The 18,545-nt window shown below is 48.6% G+C and overlaps 1 protein-coding gene across 4 annotated transcripts in view; it reads right to left on the bottom strand.

The window, feature by feature from the left end:
• pias2 (protein inhibitor of activated STAT, 2) overlaps positions 1–18,545 on the bottom strand; it is a 113,791-nt gene that overhangs the window by 92,023 nt on the left and 3,223 nt on the right. The window lies entirely within an intron of this gene.

The following is an 18,545-nucleotide window of genomic DNA, read 5'->3' as shown; positions in this document are numbered from 1 at the left end:
GAGGGAGGGGTTTGCAGGAGGAAAGGGTAGAGAGAATTGGATCCCTTTTGCCACCCACCCCCTCCGGTCTCCTATCGTTCCGTATTTCCCATCCCCCTCCTACTTTCATAGAAACATAGAAAATAGGTGCAGGAGTAGGCCATTCAGTATGATCATGACTGACCATCCATCTCAGAACCCTGTACCTGCTTTCTCTCCATACCCCCTGATCCCTTTAGCCACAAGGGCCATATCTAACCCTCTTAAATATAGCCAATGAACCGGCCTCAACTGTTTCCTGTGGCAGGGAATTCCACAGATTCACCACTCTCTGTGTGAAGAAGTTTTTCCTTATCTCGGTCCTAAAAGGCTTCCCCTTTATCCTTAAACTGTGACCCCTCGTTCTGGACTTCCCCAACATCGGAAACAATCTTCCTGCATCTAGCCTGTCCAATCCCTTTAGAATTTTATACGTTTCAATAAGATCCCCCCTCAATCTTCTAAATTCCAGTGAATATAAGCCTAGTCGATCCAGTCTTTCTTCATATGAAAGTCCTGCCATCCCAGGAATCAATCTGGTGAACCTTCTCTGTACTCCCTCTATGGCAAGAATGTCTTTCCTCAGATTAGGGGACCAAAACTGCACACAATATTCTAGGTGCAGTCTCACCAAGGCCTTATACAACTGCAGTAGAACCTCCCTGCTCCTGTACTCAAATCCTTTTGCTATGAATGCCAACATACCATTTGCCTTTTTCACTGCCTGCTGTACCTGCATGCCCACCTTCAATGACTGTAGAATGACACCCAGGTCTCGTTGCATCTCCCCTTTTCCTAATCGGCCACCGTTCAGATAATAATCTGTTTTCCTGTTCTTGCAACCAAAGTGGATAACCTCACATTTATCCACATTAAATAGCATCTGTCATGAATTTGCCCACTCACCTAACCTATCCAAGTAATCCTGCATCCTCTTAGCATCCTCCTCACAGCTAACACCGCCGCCCAGCTTCGTGTTGTTACGAAATTCCCGTAACTGGATCACTTATCAGCAAAGATAGAGAGGTCCGTTGAAATCTGATGGTACTATTTTTAAAAAAAACTTTATTTATAAAGGGGCACGAAAGAAGATTAATACAGACATTCAGATAACATACGTCGTCAATACTCAATCTAAAAAACGCGGGTATAATAATAATCATCAATTAAGCAATAGCTCTATCGTTTGCCTAGGGGATATTGTATTGTCTGATGGAAAGATAAAAGTCACTGTCCTTTCAAGCTGCAGCTCTTTGGGTTTAAGAGAGAAGGTTTTAAACTTGCCCGGGTCTTTTATGAGGCCAATCCGTTGAATCGGGGGAGTTGTTTCCCCGTTGTTAGTTCCAAGTCGTTTTCCATGGTACCAGCCACCAGCCCCCAGGCAAGGGAACCGAACGCACGTGGCTTCCTTCAAATGGCTTCCCGCTATTACGGGATCGCTAGCGTTTCTTCTGGTGCGTCTGAAGGGGTTGTTCCCCAGACCCTCTTTTATACTTCTTCACGGGGTCTCAGATGTCAATCAGGTTGGGAGGATGCAATCCCTCAACCAGCTCACTCTGGTCATCCCCTGAGGGGCTTCAATGAATAGTACAGTACTCAATATACAACTTGGTCTTCCGGAGACAATGGCCATGTCCCGTAGCTTTACATCGCTATGGGGGCGGGGGGGAGAAACATGACATCCCGCTCGTCTCTCTCTCATTTCCTGGGTCTCCTGACCCAAATAAATAGGGATCTTGCGATTCTCACAAAGGAGGGGGCTACCCCGCACCCTTCAGCCCCTCAGAGCTGTGGTACATTCATAACAGTGTCATCCATAAACTTGGAGACGCTGCATTTAATTCCCTCGTCTAAATCATTAATATATATTGTAAACAACTGGGGTCCCAGCACTGAGCCTTGCAGTACCCGGCTAGTCACTGCCTGCCATTCTGAAAAGGTCCCGTTTACTCCCACTCTTTGCTTCCTGTCTGCCAACTAATTCTCTATCCACATCAATACCATACCCCCAATACCGTGTGCTTTAAGTTTGCACACTAGTCTGTGTGGGACCTTGTCAAAAGCCTTTTGAAAATCTAAATATACCACATCCACTGGCTCTCCCCTATCCACTCTACTAGTTACATCTTCAAAAAATTCCATAATTCTGTAGGCTGCCTCGTTATTATTTGAGATAAGGCCAACCAATGTAGTGTCATCAGCAAATTTTAATTAGTGGATTAGAGCTGTGGGTGGCAACACAGTCATGGGTATACAGAGTAAAGGAGGGAGCTCAGGACACAGCCTTGAGGGTCATAGGGGCAGAGGTGAGGGAGCCCACTTTTACCACCTGCTGGCAATCTGACAGGAAGTCCAGGATCCAGCTGCACAAAGCAGGGTGAAGGCTGAGGTCCCTGAGCTTCTTGACAAGCCTGGAGCGAGTTATGGTGTTGAATGCTGAACTGCAGTCCAAGATCAGCATCCTTGTACCACAGTTCAGCATTCAACACCATAAGAGGGGGGAGGGATAGCTAGCAGGGTGAGGGTTTGAGAGAGGGAAAGGATTGATAGAGGGGGAGAGTGATAGGAAGTGTGGGGAAAGGGATAGAGAGAGGGGAGAGGGATTGAGAGAGGGTTAGAGAAAGGTCGGAGGGACAGAGGGGGAGAGTAATGGGGAAAAGGGGAGGGGGTAGAGATCAGGGAGAGGGCAGATTACGGGGTCAGAGGTATAGGGAGTGGAGGGAGAAGTATAGAGAGAGGAGGAGTGAGAAGTAGAGAGGGGGAGAAGGATAGAGAGTGAGATACAGAGATAGAAGGAGTGGTGAGAGAGACAGAGAGGTTTGAAGGAAAGAGAGGAGAAAGATAAAGAGAGGGAGAGTGTTAGATAGAGGGGGAGGGGAAAGGGGTAAAGGGGAGGGGTAGAGGGTCAAAGAGAGGAGAGCAGGGTGCAGAGATGGGGATAGGAATAGAGAGTGGGCTGAGGGATAAAGAACAGGGAGATGGAAGCAGAGTGGAGATGACTTATCTAACTTAATGCTTTGCAAAAGCTCCAGCATATCCTCTTTCTTGATGTCTATACGCTCAAGCATTTCAATCTGCTGTAAATCATCCCCACAATTGCCAAGGTCCTGGTCCCTGGTGAATACTGAAACAAAGTATTCATTAAGTACCTCCGCTACTAGCTCCGACTCCATGCACACATTTGCATTATCACACCTGACTGGTCCTATTCTCTCATATCTTATCCTCTTGCTCTTCACATACTTGTAGAATGTCTTGGGGGTTTCCTTAATCCTGCTCGCCAAGGCCTTCTCATGGCCCCTTCTGGCTCTCCTAATTTCATTCTTAAGCTCCTTCCTGGCAACCTTGTAATTTTCTAGAGCTCTACAGTACCTAGTTCCTTGAACCTTCCGTAAGCTTTTCTTCTTAACTAGATTTTCTACATAATTTGTACAACATGATCCTTTTACCACCTCTCCCTGCCTCAATGGAACATATCTGTGTAGAACACCATGCAAATGTTCCCTGAACATTTGACACATTTCTGCTGTGCATTTCCCTGAGAACATCTGCTCCCAACTTACGCCCCCAAGTTCCTGCCTAATAGCATCATATTTCCTCCTACCCCAATTAAACGTTTTCCCAAACTGTCTGCTCTTATCTCTCTCCAATGCTTTGGTAAAGGAGATGAAGTTGTGATCACTACCTCCAAAATGCTCTCCCACTGAGAGATTTGATACCTGACCAGGTTCATTTCCCAATACCAGATTAAGTACAGCCTCTCCTCTAGTTGGCTTATCTACATATTGTGTCAAGAAACCTTCCTGAACACACCTAACAAACTCCATCTCATCTAAACCCCTCGCTCTGAGGAGATGCCTGTCAAAATTTGGGAAGTTGAAATCACCCATCACAACAACCCTATTTTTATTGCACCATTCCAGAATCTGCCTGCTTGTCTGCACTTCGATGTTTCTGTTATTATTGGGGGGGTCTATAAAACCCCCAGTAGATTTTTTGCCCCCTTCCTGTTTCTGACTTCCACCCACACTGACTCAGTAAACAACCTCTCCATGGCTTCCTCCTTTCCTGCAGCCATGACACCGTCCCCGATTAGCAATGCTATGCCCCACTTCTTTTGCCTCTCTCCCTGTCCTTTTTGAAACATCTAAAGCCCAGCACACTCAGCAGTCATTCCTGCCCCTGAGTCATCCAAATCTCTGTAATGGCCACAACATCGTAGTTCCATGTATTGACCTACACTCCAAGTTCACCACCTTGTTTATGAGACTCCTTGCATTAAAATAGACGCATCTCAAACCATCAGGCTGAGTGCATCTTTGCTCTAATATCTGCCGATCCTCCCTCACAAACTCCCTACAAGCTGTCTCTACTTATTCACCAACCACCCCATCCTCTGCCTCTTCACTTCGGTTCCCACCCACTTGCAAATCTAGTTTAAACCCGCCCCATTAGCAAACCTCCCTCCCAGGATATTGGTTCCATTCCTGTTCAGGTGCAACCTGCCCCACTTATACAGGTCACTCCTTCCCCAGGAAAGGTTCCAATGATCCAAGAACTTGAGACCCTGTCCCCTGCACCATCTCCTCAGCCACTCATTCATTCGTACTATCTTCCTGTTCTGACTTTCCCTGGCTCGTGGCACTGAGAGTAATCTGAAGATTACCACCTTGGAGGTCCTGCTCTTCAGCCTCCTTGCTAACTCCCTGAACTCACTGTGCAGGACCTCTAACCTTCTCCTGCCTATGTCATTGGTACCAAGACCTCCAGCTGGGGAGTGGGATTGAGAGAAATGAGGGACAGAGAGAGGGGAGAGTGATGGGAGAAGAGGGATAGTGAGAGGGGAGGGATAGAGAGAGGGAAGAGTGATAGAGGGGGAGGGACAAGGATAGAGAGAGCTGAGAGAGATAGGGAAGGAGAGGGCTGGAGAAAGGGGAGACATATAGAGTGATGGAGGAGGATCGAGAGGGGGGAGGGTTAGAGAGAATGAAAAGTTATTGAGTGTGAGGAGTGGGATTGAGAGAGGGGAGGGACAAAGAGATGGAGGAGAGGAATAGAGAAAAGGGAGATGGAGGAGAGAGAAAGGAGTGTCAAGGAGGGAGGGATAGAGAGAGGGAGAGGGATAGAGAGAGGTTCAAAGAGGGGGTGAAGGATAAAGAGAAGGAAAGTGATAGGTGAATGTGACGGGGAGAGGGATAGAGAGTCGGGGAGCAGGATAGGGAGAAGGATTGAGAGGAGAAGGCAGAGAAGGATAGAGAGGGGGAGGGGAGAAGTATTGAGGCAGGAGTTTGAGAGGAGGGGAGAGGAATAGAGAGAGAAGGGGGAACAGGGAAAGAAACAGAGAGTGAGATGGAGTAAAGATGTGTGGCGGAGGGATTGGAGCAGGGGGCAGAGATTCAGATTTCTGGATCATTGGAACCTCTTTTGGGCCAGGCGTGACTTGTACAAAAAGGACGGGTTGCACTTGAATCCCAGGGGGACCAATATCCTGGCGGGGAGGTTTGATAAGGCTACTGGAGGGAGTTTAAACTACAATTGCTGGGAGGTGGGAACTGAACTGAAGAGACGGAGGAAGGGGCGTTTGGCTCACAAATAGAGAAAGCTTGTAGGCAGTGTGAGAGGGAGGATAGGCAGCTGATAGAGATGGGATGCGCTCAGACTGATGGTCCGAGATGTGTCTATTTTAATGCAAGAAGCGTCATGAACAAAGCAGATGAACTTACAGCATAGATCAGTACTGGAGCTGTGATGTTGTGGCCATCACAGAGACTTGGATGGCTCAAGAGCAGGAATGGTAACTTAGAGTGTCAGGCTTTAGATGTTTCAGAAAGGACAGGGAGGGAGGCAAAAAAGGTGGGGACATGGCACTGTTGATCAGAGATAGTGTCACAGCTGTAGAAAAGAACATAAGAAATAGGAGCAGGAGTAGGTCATCTGGTCCATCGAGTCTGCCCCACCATTCAATAAGATTATGGCTGATCTGTCCGTAAACTCAGCTCCATCTACCTGCCTTTTCCCCATAACCCTTAATTCCCTTACTATGTAAAAACCTATCTTAAATATATTTAGTGAAGAAGCCTCAGCTGCTTCCCTGGGCAGAGAATTCCACAGATTCACCACTCTCTGGGACAAACAGTTTCTCCTCCTCTCCATCCTAAATCTTCTCCCCTGAATCTTGAGGCAATGTCCCCTAGTTCTGGTCTCACCTACCAATAGAAACAACTTTCCTACTTCTATCTCATCTAACCCTTTCAAAATTTTGTATGTTTCTACTATATCCCCTCTCATTCTTCTGAATTCCAGAGAGTATAGTCCCAGGTGACTCAATCTCTCCTCATAAGTTAACCCCTTCATCTCTGGAATCAACCTGGTGAACCTCCTCTGCATTGCCTCCAAAGCCAGTATATCCTTCCTCAAGTATGGAGACGAGAACTGCATGCAGTACTCCAGGTGCAGCCTCACCAATACCCTGTATGGTTGCAGCTTGACCTCCCTGCTCTCAAATTCAATCCCTCTAGCAATGAAGGCCAACATTCTGTTTGCCTTCTTAATAAGGATGAAGTCATGGAGGGATTGTCTACTGAGTCTCTGTGGATGGAAGTTAGAAACAGGAAGGGGTCAATAACTCTACTGGGTGTTTTTTATAGACCACCTAATAGTAACAGGGACATCGAGGAGCAGATAAGGAGACCAGATTCTGGAAAGGTGTAATAATGACAGGGTCATTGTAGTGGGAGATTTTATTTGCCCAAATATTGATTGGCATCTTCTTAGAGCAAGTGGTTTAGATGGGGTGGAGTTTGTTATTGTGTCAGGAAGGTTTCCTGACACAATATGTAGATAAGCCTACAAGAGGTATTTGGTATTTGATCTGGTATTGGGAAATAACCAGTGAGAACTGCAGGAAGAGTATAAGCCAGTGAGAACAATGGGAAGAGTTTAAAAATGAGCAGAGTTGAGAAGGTGACGGTTATTTCTTCAGCAGTTTGAACAGGGCACGACTGCGCAAGCACTTGGAGGTTGGCTAGCGAGAACAACGGGAAGAGTTTAAAAGGAAGACAGACATAGAGCGGGTGTCAGAGGAGCAGGTGATATAGTGGGAGACAGAGTAGGAAGGCTTTGGCTCAACGGGGCTTTGGCGATAAAGGGTAGAGGCCAGGTAGGTTATCTGTTTAAAATCAAGACAGAAAGTACGTGTGTGAGGCTGGTTTGCTGTGCTCGGTGTCAGATGTGAGAGGTCCTGGGGCTTCCAGCCTCCCGGATGGCCACATCTGCACCAGGTGTGTCGAGCTGTAGCTCCTTAGGGACCACATTAGGCAGCTCGGTGACCTTCGTCTGATCAGGGAGAGTGAGGAGGTGACAGAGAGGAGTTATAGGCAGGTAGTCACACCGGGACCACAGGAGACTGAGAAGTGGGTAGCAGTCAGGAGAGGGAAGGGGACGAGTCAGGTACTAGAGAGTACCCCAGTGGCTGTCCCCCTTAACAATAAGTATTCCTGCTTGAGTACTGTTGGGGGGGGACAACAGCCTACCTGGGGGAAGCAACAGTGGTCGTGCCTCTGGCACAGTCTGTCCCTGTGGCTCAGAAGGGTAGGGAAAGGAAGAGGATGGCAACAGTGATAGGGGACTCTATAGTAGGGGGTCAGACAGGTGAATCTGTGGATGCAGGAAAGAAATGTGGATGGTAGTTTGCATCCCAGGTGCCAGGGTCCAGGATGTTTCAGATCGTGTCCACGATATCCTGAAGTGGGAAGGAGAACAGCCAGAGGTTGTGGTACATATTGGTACCAATGACATAGGTAGGAAAAGGGAGGAGGTCCTGAAAACGTACTACAGGGAGTTAGGAAAGAAGTTGAGAAGCAGGACCTCAAAGTCAGTAATCTCAGGATTACTGCCTGTGCCACGTGACTGTGAGTATAGGAATAGAGGTTACACTGGGACATTGATAGAATGCAAAACTGTGCTGAGAAGTCGCAGAATGAGTTCAACCCAGATAAATGTGAGGAGGTTCATCTTGATAGGTCAAAAATGACAGCAGAATATAGTATTAATGGTAAGACTCTTGGCAGTGTGGAGGACCAGAGGGATCATGGGGTCCAAGTCCATAGGACACTCAAAGCTGCTGTGCAGGTTTTACTGTGTGGTTAAGAAGCATATGGTGCATTGGCCTTCATCAAATGTAAGATTGAGTTTAAGAGCCGAGAGGCAATGTTACAGCTATATAGGACCCTGGTCAGACCCCACTTGGAATACTGTGCTCAGTTCTGGTCGCCTCACTACAGGAAGGATGTGGAAACCATAGAAAGGATGCAGAGGAGATTTACAAGGATGTTTCCTGGATTGGGGAGGATGCCTTATGAGAACAGGTTGAGTGAACTTGGCCTTTTCTACTTGGAGCGACGGAGGATGAGGGGTGACCTGTAAGAGGTGTATGAGATGATGAGAGGCATTGATCATGTGGATAGTCAGAGACAGAAGAGATGTCAGGGGTAAATTTTTTACTTAGATGGTGGAATGGGATGGGCTGCCAGTGAGGGTGATGGAGGCGGATACGACAGGGTCTTTTAAGAGACTCCTGGACAGGTACATGGAGCTTAGAAAAATAGAAGGCTATGGGTAACCCTAGGTAATTTCTAAAGTAAGTACATGCTTACAGACAGACATACTTTATTGATCCTGAGGGAAATTGGGTTTTGTTACTGTGGTGAACTACATATACCTGTCTGGACACGCCCCTCTGCTGACTGCTCCTGTGGCTCCTCCCACAGACCCCTGTATAAAGGCGATTGGAGGCACTGCTCCTCCCTCAGTCTCCAGGATGTTGTGTGATGGTCTCTTGCTGCTGACTTCTCTCTTCCAGCTAATAAAAGCCTATCTCGCTTCACATCTCCGAGAGTTATTGATGGTGCATCAATTTTATTAGCTGGAATTTTAAAACATGGAAAGTATTTTACGTCCAGAAAAATTGGACATTGATCCTCAAGCCCCAGAAGCAGCTATTGCCTTTGAACTCTGGCTTGCATGCTTCCAATCATACTTGGAAGAGATTCCCATGACTGAGCCTGCTATCATGCACAAAATCCTCCTCTCCAAGGTCAGTCCGAAGGTTTACTCTCTTATCAAGGACCTGCCGACCTACCAAGGGGCACTGGACGCCCTCAAAGGACAGTACCTGCGGCAGGTGAACACTGTCTATGCAAGACATCACTTAGTGACACGGCGGCAGCAGGCCGGAGAGTCGAGCGCTGAGTTTGTCCTGGCGCTACAGACACTCATGCGGGCCTGCGACTGCAGGGGACTGAGAGCGGAACAGCACATGGAGCTCCTGGTACAAGACGCCTTCGTTACGGGGATCAGGTCAGTGTACGTGCGCCAGCGGCTGCTGGAAAACTCCAATCTTACCTTATGCTCGGCAATTGAACTAGCTGACACGCTGGAGGCTGCTCTGCACAATGCTGACACTGTCCAGCCGTGCAATCTCCCGCTGGCACTGTGGATGCCCACAGACCCCACCACCCAGCCAATCGACCTCAGCTGCTGCCACTCGCGAGTCCGTGAACTCCCCGCAACCCTCCGGCGAAGCGACCACAGCTGCTGCCAGTTGCAAGTCTGCGCAGTGTTACTTCTGTGGACTCGAATAGCACCCCTGAAAAAGCTGCCCGGCCCGAGAAGCTACCTGCTCCAGCTGCGGAAAGAAGGGCCGCTTTGCCAAGGCCTGTAAGTCTAAAGCATGAACGGGGTCAAGCAGTGCCACGTGCGAGGCACGAGGGTCGCCATCTTGCCTGCCCGACTCGTGCCAGGCATGGGGGCGGCCATCTTGTTTGCCGCCATCTTGCCTGCCTGCCTCCTGCGAGGCATGGGGTGGCCATCTTTGTTGGCGTCATCTTGCCTGCCTGCCTCGTGTGAGGCATGGGGGCGGCCATTTTGATCACCGCCATCTTGCCTGCCTGCCTCCTGCGAGGCATGGGGTGGCCATCTTGCCTGCCTGCCTCGTGCGAGGCATGGGGCGGCCATCTTTGTCGGCGCCACCTTGCCCCGCCTCCAACCCACGGGTGCTTACTGGGCACCAAGACGGTGATTCAACTCTGGCCTCCGTAACCCTCGACCAAAGCACCCCACACCAGCTTGCAAGGTCAATGATGGACATCCTGGTGGAGGGGCACAGAACTAGCTGCCTGTTTGACACGGGCAGCACTGAGAGTTTTATTGACCCGGACATGGTGCAACGCTGTGGACTCATGACATAGCCGGTAAGCCAGAGGGTCACCATGGCTTCTGGGTCGCATTCCATAGACATCCGGGTGGGTTGTGTAGTGACATTGGTGGTGCAGGGCACAGAATATCGGGACTTTGCGCTACTGGTCATGCCTCAACTGTGTGCGCCTGTGCCATTGGGGCTGGACTTCCAGAGCCACCTGAAAAGTGTGACAATGGAGTATGACGGGCCCCTCCCACCAATCACTGTCAGAAATACTCAGTTTTGTGGGACTTCGTCATATACCCCGCTACTGACCACACACACACACACACACACACACACACACACACACACACACACACACCGACCTGCACATCCCACCCAGCACCATGCTGACAGCTGCACTACTGACACCACTTGCAGCCTCTCCACCTTCAAGATCCCTCCCCAACCGCTGTTCACCAACCTGACCCCCGACTGTAAACCTGTGGCAACTAAAAGCAGGAGGTACAGTGCGGGGGACAGGGCCTTCATTCAGTTGGAGGTGCAGCGGCTGCTCAGGGAGGGGAAAATTGAGCCAAGCACAAGTCCTTGGAGGGCCCAGGTGGTTGTTCTTCAGACCGGGCAGAAAAATAGGGTGGTCGTGGACTATAGCCAGACCATCAATAGGTTCACGCAGCTTGACGCGTACCCCCTACCCCGCATTGCGGATATGGTCAACCAGATCGCTCAGTACAAGGTGTACTCGACAATAGATCTGAAATCCGCTTACCACCAGCTCCCCATCCACACAGAGGACCGCCCCTACACCGCCTTCGAGGCGAGTGGCAGGCTCTATCACTTCTTGCGTGCCCCCTTCAGTGTCACGAATAGTGTCTCTGTCTTCCAGAGGGAAATGGATCGGATGGTGGACCAGTGCCAGCTGAAGGCCATATTTCTATATCTGGATAACATCACCATCTGCGGTCAAGACTGGCCGGATCACAACAGCAACCTCCAACAATTTTTCCAAGTGGCCAAAGCTCTGAACCTTACCTATAACAGGGACAAGTGTGTGTTCGGAACCACCCGACTCACTATCCTTGGGTATGTCGTGGAGAACGGGGTCATTGGCCCTGATCCCGACCGTATGTGCCCCCTGTTAGAACTCCCTCTTTCCACCACCCTCAGAGCCCTCAGACGGTGCCTGAGCTTCTTTTCCTATTACGCCCAATGGGTCCCTCATTACGCAGACAAAGCCCGCCCCCTGGTCAAGTCCACCACATTTCCCCTCTCTGCCAAGGCCCACGTGCCCTTCAGCCGCATTAAAGGGGACATTGCCAAAGCAATGATGCATGCGGTGGACGAGACCGTTCCCTTCCAAGGAGAGAGTGATGCCTCCGACTTTGCGCTGGCTGCTACCCTCAATCAGGCAGGCAGGCCAGTAGCATTCTTCTCTCGTACCCTTCAAGGCCCTGAAATTCGGCACTCCGCTGTGGAGAAAGAAGCCCAGGCCATAGTGAAACTATTAGGCACTGGAGGCACTATCTCGCCGGCAAATGGTTCACCTTGCTGACCGACCAGCGCTCAGTTGCGTTCATGTTTAGCAACCAACAGCGGGGCAAAATCAAAAATGATAAAATTTTGCGGTGGAGAACAGAACTCTCCACCTACAACTATGACATCCTGTACCAGCCTGGAAGGCTCAATGAGCCCCCTGATGCCCTATCCCGGGGAGCGTGTGCCAACGCGCAGTTTGACCAGCTATACGCCCTCCATGCAGATCTTTGCCACCCGGGGGTCACCCGATTTTACCATTTTGTGAAAGCCCGGAACCTGCCTTACTCCCTTGAGGACATCAGGACGATGACCAGGGACTGCCAAGTCTGCGCTGAGTGCAAACCGCACTTCTACTGTCCTGAAAAGGCACAACTTGTCAAGGCCACCCGCCCCTTTGAGTGACTGAGTGTTGACTTTAAGGGCCCCCTTCCCTCCACCGACCGCAATGTCTATTTTCTCAACATATTCGACGAGTACTCGCGGTTCCCCTTTGCCATCCCCTGCCCCGACACCACTGCCACGTCCGTCATAAAAGCCCTGCGCCAGCACTTCACTCTGTTCAGATATCCCTGCTATATCCACAGAGATAGAGGGTCCTCGTTTATGAGTGACGAGCTGCACCAGTACCTGCTAGCTAGGGGCATTGCTACTAGTAGGACCACGAGCTATAATCCCCGGGGAAATGGACAGGTGGAGAGGGAGAATGCCACAGTGTGGAAGGCCACACTTTTAGCCCTTAAGTCAAAAGGTTTGCTGGTCCTCCCTGAGGCACTCCACTTTACCTGCTCCCTGTTATGTACGTCCACCAATGCCACTCCTCATAAGCGCCTCTTTTCTTTTCCCAGGAAGTCTGCCACTGGGACCACCCTACCAGCTTAGCTGACATCCCCAGGGCCAGTGCTGCTCCGGAAACATGCGAGGAGCAATAAATACTCCCCGCTGGTCGAGAGGGTTCACCTACTACATGCGAACCCCCAGTATGCCTATGTGGTCTTACCTGATGGGCGGGAGGACACAGTTTCCGTCCGCGACCTGGCACCTGCAGGAGCAGCAGACCCCTACCCTGAACACTCCACGGTAACTATGAACCCTGTACCCACCGAAGTGTATACCCACCTGACACCGCGCACACCAAGCACTACACAGACTCCTCAAGACACTCCCATACCGGGCGCCTCGCACACGCATGAGGGATCACTGACGCCTAATGGGCTGACACCTCAAGTCAGGCTGGAACCAGCACAACCACCGTCTCCGGTGCAATCACCGCTGGTACTACGTAGATCGCAGCGACAGATTCGACCACCTGATAAACTTAACCTGTAAATATACTTGTAAGAAACTTCGCCCCATGGGGACTCTCTTTTAAAACAAAGTGGGGGTGAATGTGGTGAACTACATATACCTGCCTGGACACGTCCCCCACCCCCCCGCTGACTGCTCCTGTGGCTCCTCCCACAGACCCCTGTATAAAGGCGATTGGAGGCACTGCTCCTCCTTCAGTCTCCAGGATGTTGTGTGATGATCTCTTGCTGCTGACTGCTCTCTTCCAGCTAATAAAAGCCTATCCCGCCTCACGTTTCCGAGAGTTATTGATGGTGCATCAGTTACAGCTGCGCCAACCAAGAATAGTGAAGAAATATAGCAATATAAAGCCATAAATAATTAAATAATAATAAGTTAATCATGCCAAGTGGAAATAAGTCCTGGACCAGCCTATTAGCTCAGGGTATCTGACACTCCAAGGGAGGAATTGTAAAAGTTTGATGGCCACAGGCAGGAATGACTTCCTATGACACTCAGTGTTACATCTCGGTGGAATGAGTCCCTGGCTGAATGTACTCCTGTGCCTAACCAGTACATTATGGAGTGGATGGGAGTCATTGTCCAAGATGGCATGCAACTTGGACAGCATCCTCTTTTCAGACACCACCGTCAGGGAGTCCAGTTCCACCCCCACAACATTACTGGCCTTACGAATGAGTTTGTTGATTCTGTTGGTGTCTCCTACCCTCAGCCTGCTGCCCCAGCACACAACAGCAAACGTGATAGCAATGGCCACCACAGCCTCGTAGAACATCCTCAGCATGGTCCGGCAGATGTTAAAGGACCTCAGTCTCTTCAGGAAATAGAGACGGCTCAGCACAGCACATCTAGCACAGCATTGTGGGCCGAAAGGCCTGTATTGTGCCGTAGGTTTTCTCTGTTTCTATGTTGATACAGAGAGTTGGAGAGTGAGTGTGGGGGAGGAGAGAGAAAGATGAAGAGTGTGGAGATGGATCGAGATTGGGAGGGATTGAGGGAGGGACAGAAAGAGAGAGGAGGAGACGGAAAGGGAGAGAGAGGGAGGAAGGGGGGGAGAGAGAGCAACAGAAAGTAAGAGAGTGAGGGAGAGAGAAAAACAAAAATAAAATTCAAATCCAGTCTAATATTACCACGTATGTTGTGAAATTTGTTAACTCTGCTACTTACAGTACAATGTAATATATGGTAAATATTGAAAATAAACTGAATTACAGTAAGTATATATTTGTATATTAAATAGTTAAATTAAAACAAGTAGCGCAAAAAGAGAAATTAGAGAAGATATAAAGGTAGTCCTCCCCTTGATGAACACCAGGCCGCCTGCACTCTCATCGAGGTGGGTAGCCTTGTGTTCATCAAGGGGAGGATGACCATGTACCACCCTGTGATTCCCTTTCTTCTGGGCATGTTTAACATATCAATAGAATAACAGAATCAATGAAAGGCCACTCAACCAGGGCATTCAACCAGAGTGCAGAAGACAACAAATGGCAAATGCAATTAAAACAATAATAGTAAATAAATAAGCAATAAATATCAAGAATTGAGAGAGCTTTACTTGTAATTAACTGGGCTGTATTCACTACTTTTTTGCAGGATTTTCTGTTCAAGGGCATTGGTGCTTCTGTACCAGGCTGTGATGCACCCAGTCAATATACTCTCCATCACACATCTAGAGAAGTTTGTCAAAGTTTTTGATATCATGCTGAATCTCCCAAAGTCTTAAGCAAGTCAAGGTGCTGCTTTCTTTATAATTTGCACTTACATGCTGGGTCCAGGACAGGTCCTCTGAAATAATAACACCTCAGAATTTAAAGTTGCTAACTTTCTCCATCTTTGATCCTTCAATAAGGTCCGGCTGATGGACTTCTTGTTTCCGTCTCCTGAAGACTTTTATCAGCTGCTTGGTTTTGCTGACACTGAGTGAGAGGTTGTTGTTATGATTCCACTCAGCTAGATTTTCAATTTCCCCCTATATGCTGATTCGTCACCACCTTTGATTCGGCCAACGACAGTACTGTCATCAATAAACTTGACTATGGCATTGGAGCTGTGCTTGGCCACTCAGTCATAAATGTAAAGTGAGTCGGGCAGGGGGCTAAGCACACAGCCTTGTGGTACAACTGTGCTGATAGAGATCCCGGAGGAGGCATTGTTGCCAATCCAAAACTGACTGGGGTCTGTAAGTGAGGAAATCGAGGAACCAAATGTACAAAAAGATATTGAAGCCAAGGTCTTGAAACTTATAGACTAGTGCTAAATGCTGAGCTGTAGTTGATAAAGAGTATCCTGATGTATGCACCTTTGCTGTCCAGATGTTCCAGGGTTGAGTGAGGAGTCTATGAGATGGCTTCTGCTGTGAACCTGTTGCTCTGGTAGGCAAACCTGAACTATTCCTCTTCCCACCCAGTCTCTTGCAAAAATGCTATCGCCTTCTCACAATTCCTCCATCTCCGCCGCATCTGCTCTCAGGATGAAGCTTTTCATTCCAGGATGAAGGAGATGTCTTCCTTTTTTAAACAAAGGGGTTTCCCTTCTTCCACCATCAACTCTGCTCTCAAAAGCATCTCTCCCATCTCCTGCACGTCTGCCCTCACCCCAACCGCCCGCCACCCCACCAGCCTCCAGGTCCAACGTATAATTCTGCCACCTCCAACGGGATCCCACTACCAAGCACATCTTCCCCTTCTCCCCCTTTCTGCTTTCCGCAGGGATCGCTCCCTATGCGACTCCCTTGTCCACTCGTCCCCCACATCCCTTCCCACCGATCTCCCTCCTGACACTTATCCTTGTAAGTGGAACAAGTGCTACACCTGCCCTTACACTTCCTCCCTCACCACCATTCAGGGCTTCAGACAGTCCTTCCAGGTGAGGCTACACTTCACCTGTGAGTCGGCTGGTGTGGTATACTGCATCTGGTGCTCCCGGTGTGGCCTTTTATATATTGGTGAGACCTGACGCAGACTGGGAGACCATTTCGCTGAACACCTACGCTCGGTCCGCCAGAGGAAGCAGGATCTCCCAGTGGCCACACATTTTAATTCAACGTCCCATTCCCATTCTGACATGTCTATCCATGGCCTCCTCTACTGTCAAAATGAATCCAAACTCAGGTTGGAGGAACTACACCTTATATACCAGCTGGGTAGCCTCCAACCTGATGGCATGAACATTGACTTCTCTAACTTCCGTTAATGCCCCTCCTCCCCTTCTTATCCCATCCCTGACATATTTAGTTGTTTGCCTGTTCCCCATCTCCCTCTGGTGCTTCCCCCCCACCCCACCTCTTTCTCCCGAAGCCTCCTGTCCCATGATCCTTTCCCTTCTCCAGCTATGTATCACTTTCGCCAATCACCTTTCCAGCTCTTAGCTTCATCCCACCTCCTTCGGTCTTCTCCTATCATTTTGCATTTCCCCCTCCCCCCACTACTTTCAAATCTCTTACTATCTTTTCTTTCAGATAGTCCTGACGAAGGGTCTCGGCCCGAAATGTCGACAGTGCTTCTCCCTATAGATGCTACCTGGCCTGCTGTGTTCCACCAGCATTTTGTGTGCGTTGTTTGAGCATCCTGGTAAATCTCCTCTGTACCCTTTCCAATACTTCCACATCCTTCCTATAGCGAGGCGACCAGAACTGGACACAGTACTCCAAGTATGGCCTAACTAGAGTTTTATAGAGCTGCATCATTACATCGCGTCTCTTAAACTCTATCCCTCTATTTATGAAAGCTAACACCCCAAAACCTTTCTTAACAACCCTATCTACCTGTGAAGCTACTTCAGGGATCTGTGGACATGTATCCCCAGATCCCTCTGCTCCTCCACACTACCAAGTATTCTGCCATTTACTTTGTACTCTGCCTTGGAGTTTGTCCTTCCAAAGTGTACCACCTCACACTTCTCCGGGTTGAACTCCATCTGTCACTTCTCAGCCCACTTCTGCATCCTATCAATGTCTCTCTGCAATGTTCTGCAATCCTCTACACTATCTACAACACCAGCAACCTTTGTGTCGTCTGCAAACTTGCCAACTCACCCTTCTACCTCCACAATCCAGGTTGTTAATAAAAATCACAAAAAGTAGAGATCCCAGAATAGATCCTTGTGGGACACCACTAGTCACAACCCTCCAGTCTAAATGTACTCCCTCCACCACAACCCTCTGCCTTCTGCAGGGCACATCCCTGCTCTTATATTTTATACCTCTAGAAATGAATGCCAACGTTGGATTCGGCTTCTTCACCACCGACTCAACCTGGAGGTTAACCTTTAGGGTATCCTGCACAAGAACCCCCAAGTCCCTTTGCATCTCTGCATTTTGAATTTTCTCTCCATCTAAATAATAGTCTGCCCGTTTATTTCTTCCACCAAAGTGCATGACCATACACTTTCCAACATTGTATTTCATTTGCCACTTCTTTGCCCATTCCCTTAAACTATCTAAATCTCTGCAGGCTCCGTTTCCTGAACACTACCCGCTCCTCCATCTATCTTTGTATCACTGGCAAATTTAGCCACAAATCCATTAATAGCATAGTCTAAATCATTGACATACATCGTAAAAAGCCGTGGTCCCAAAGGCCTTCTGAAAATCCAAGTACACCACATCTACTAAATCTCCTTTGTCTACCCTGCTTGTAATTTCCTCAAAAAATTGCAGTAGGTTTGTCAGGCAGGATGTTCCTTTCAGGAAACCTTGCTGGCTTTGGCCTGTCTTGTCAAGTGCCTCCAGGTACTCTGTAATCTATTCCCTAACAATTAATTCCAACAGCTTCCCAACCACTGATGTCAGGCTAACAGGTCTATCGTTTCCCTTCTGCTGCCTTTCATCCTTCTTAAAGAGTGGAGTAACATTTGCAAATGTCTAGTTATCCAGTACAAAGTCAGAATCTATCGATTCTTGAAAGATCATCGTCAATGCCTCCACAATCTCTTCAGCTACTTCCTTTAGAACCCGAGGATGCATTCCATCAAGTCCAGGAGGTTTATCCACCCTCCAACCATTAAGCTTCCTGAGCACCTTCTCAGTTGTAATTTTCACTGCACAAATTTCGCTTCCCTGACACTCTTGAATGTCCAGTATACTGCAGACCTCTTCCACTGTGAAGACTGATGCAAAATATGCAGTCAGTTCGTCTACTATCTCTGCATCTCTCGCTACAGTATCTTCAGTGTCACTTTGTGTTGGTCCTATATCTACGCTAGACTCTCTATTATCTTCTATATACTTAAAAAAGCTTTTAGAATCTTCTTTGATATTAGTCGCCAGTTTCCTGTCATAATTCATCTTTTCCTTCTTAATGACCTTCTTCGTTTTCTTCTGCAAGTTTTTAAAAGCTTCCCAATCCTCTATCTTCCCACTAGCTCTGGCTTCCTTGTATGCCCTCTCTTTTACTTTTACTTTGGCTCTGACTTCACTTGTCAGCCAATGTAGTGTCCTTCCATTTGAAAATTTCTTCTTATTTGGAATATATCTGTCTTGCAC

Source organism: Hypanus sabinus, chromosome 14, assembly GCF_030144855.1.
Source record: "Hypanus sabinus isolate sHypSab1 chromosome 14, sHypSab1.hap1, whole genome shotgun sequence".
Taxonomy (NCBI): Eukaryota; Metazoa; Chordata; class Chondrichthyes; order Myliobatiformes; family Dasyatidae; genus Hypanus; species Hypanus sabinus.
This window is presented reverse-complemented; position numbering and strand designations above follow the sequence as displayed.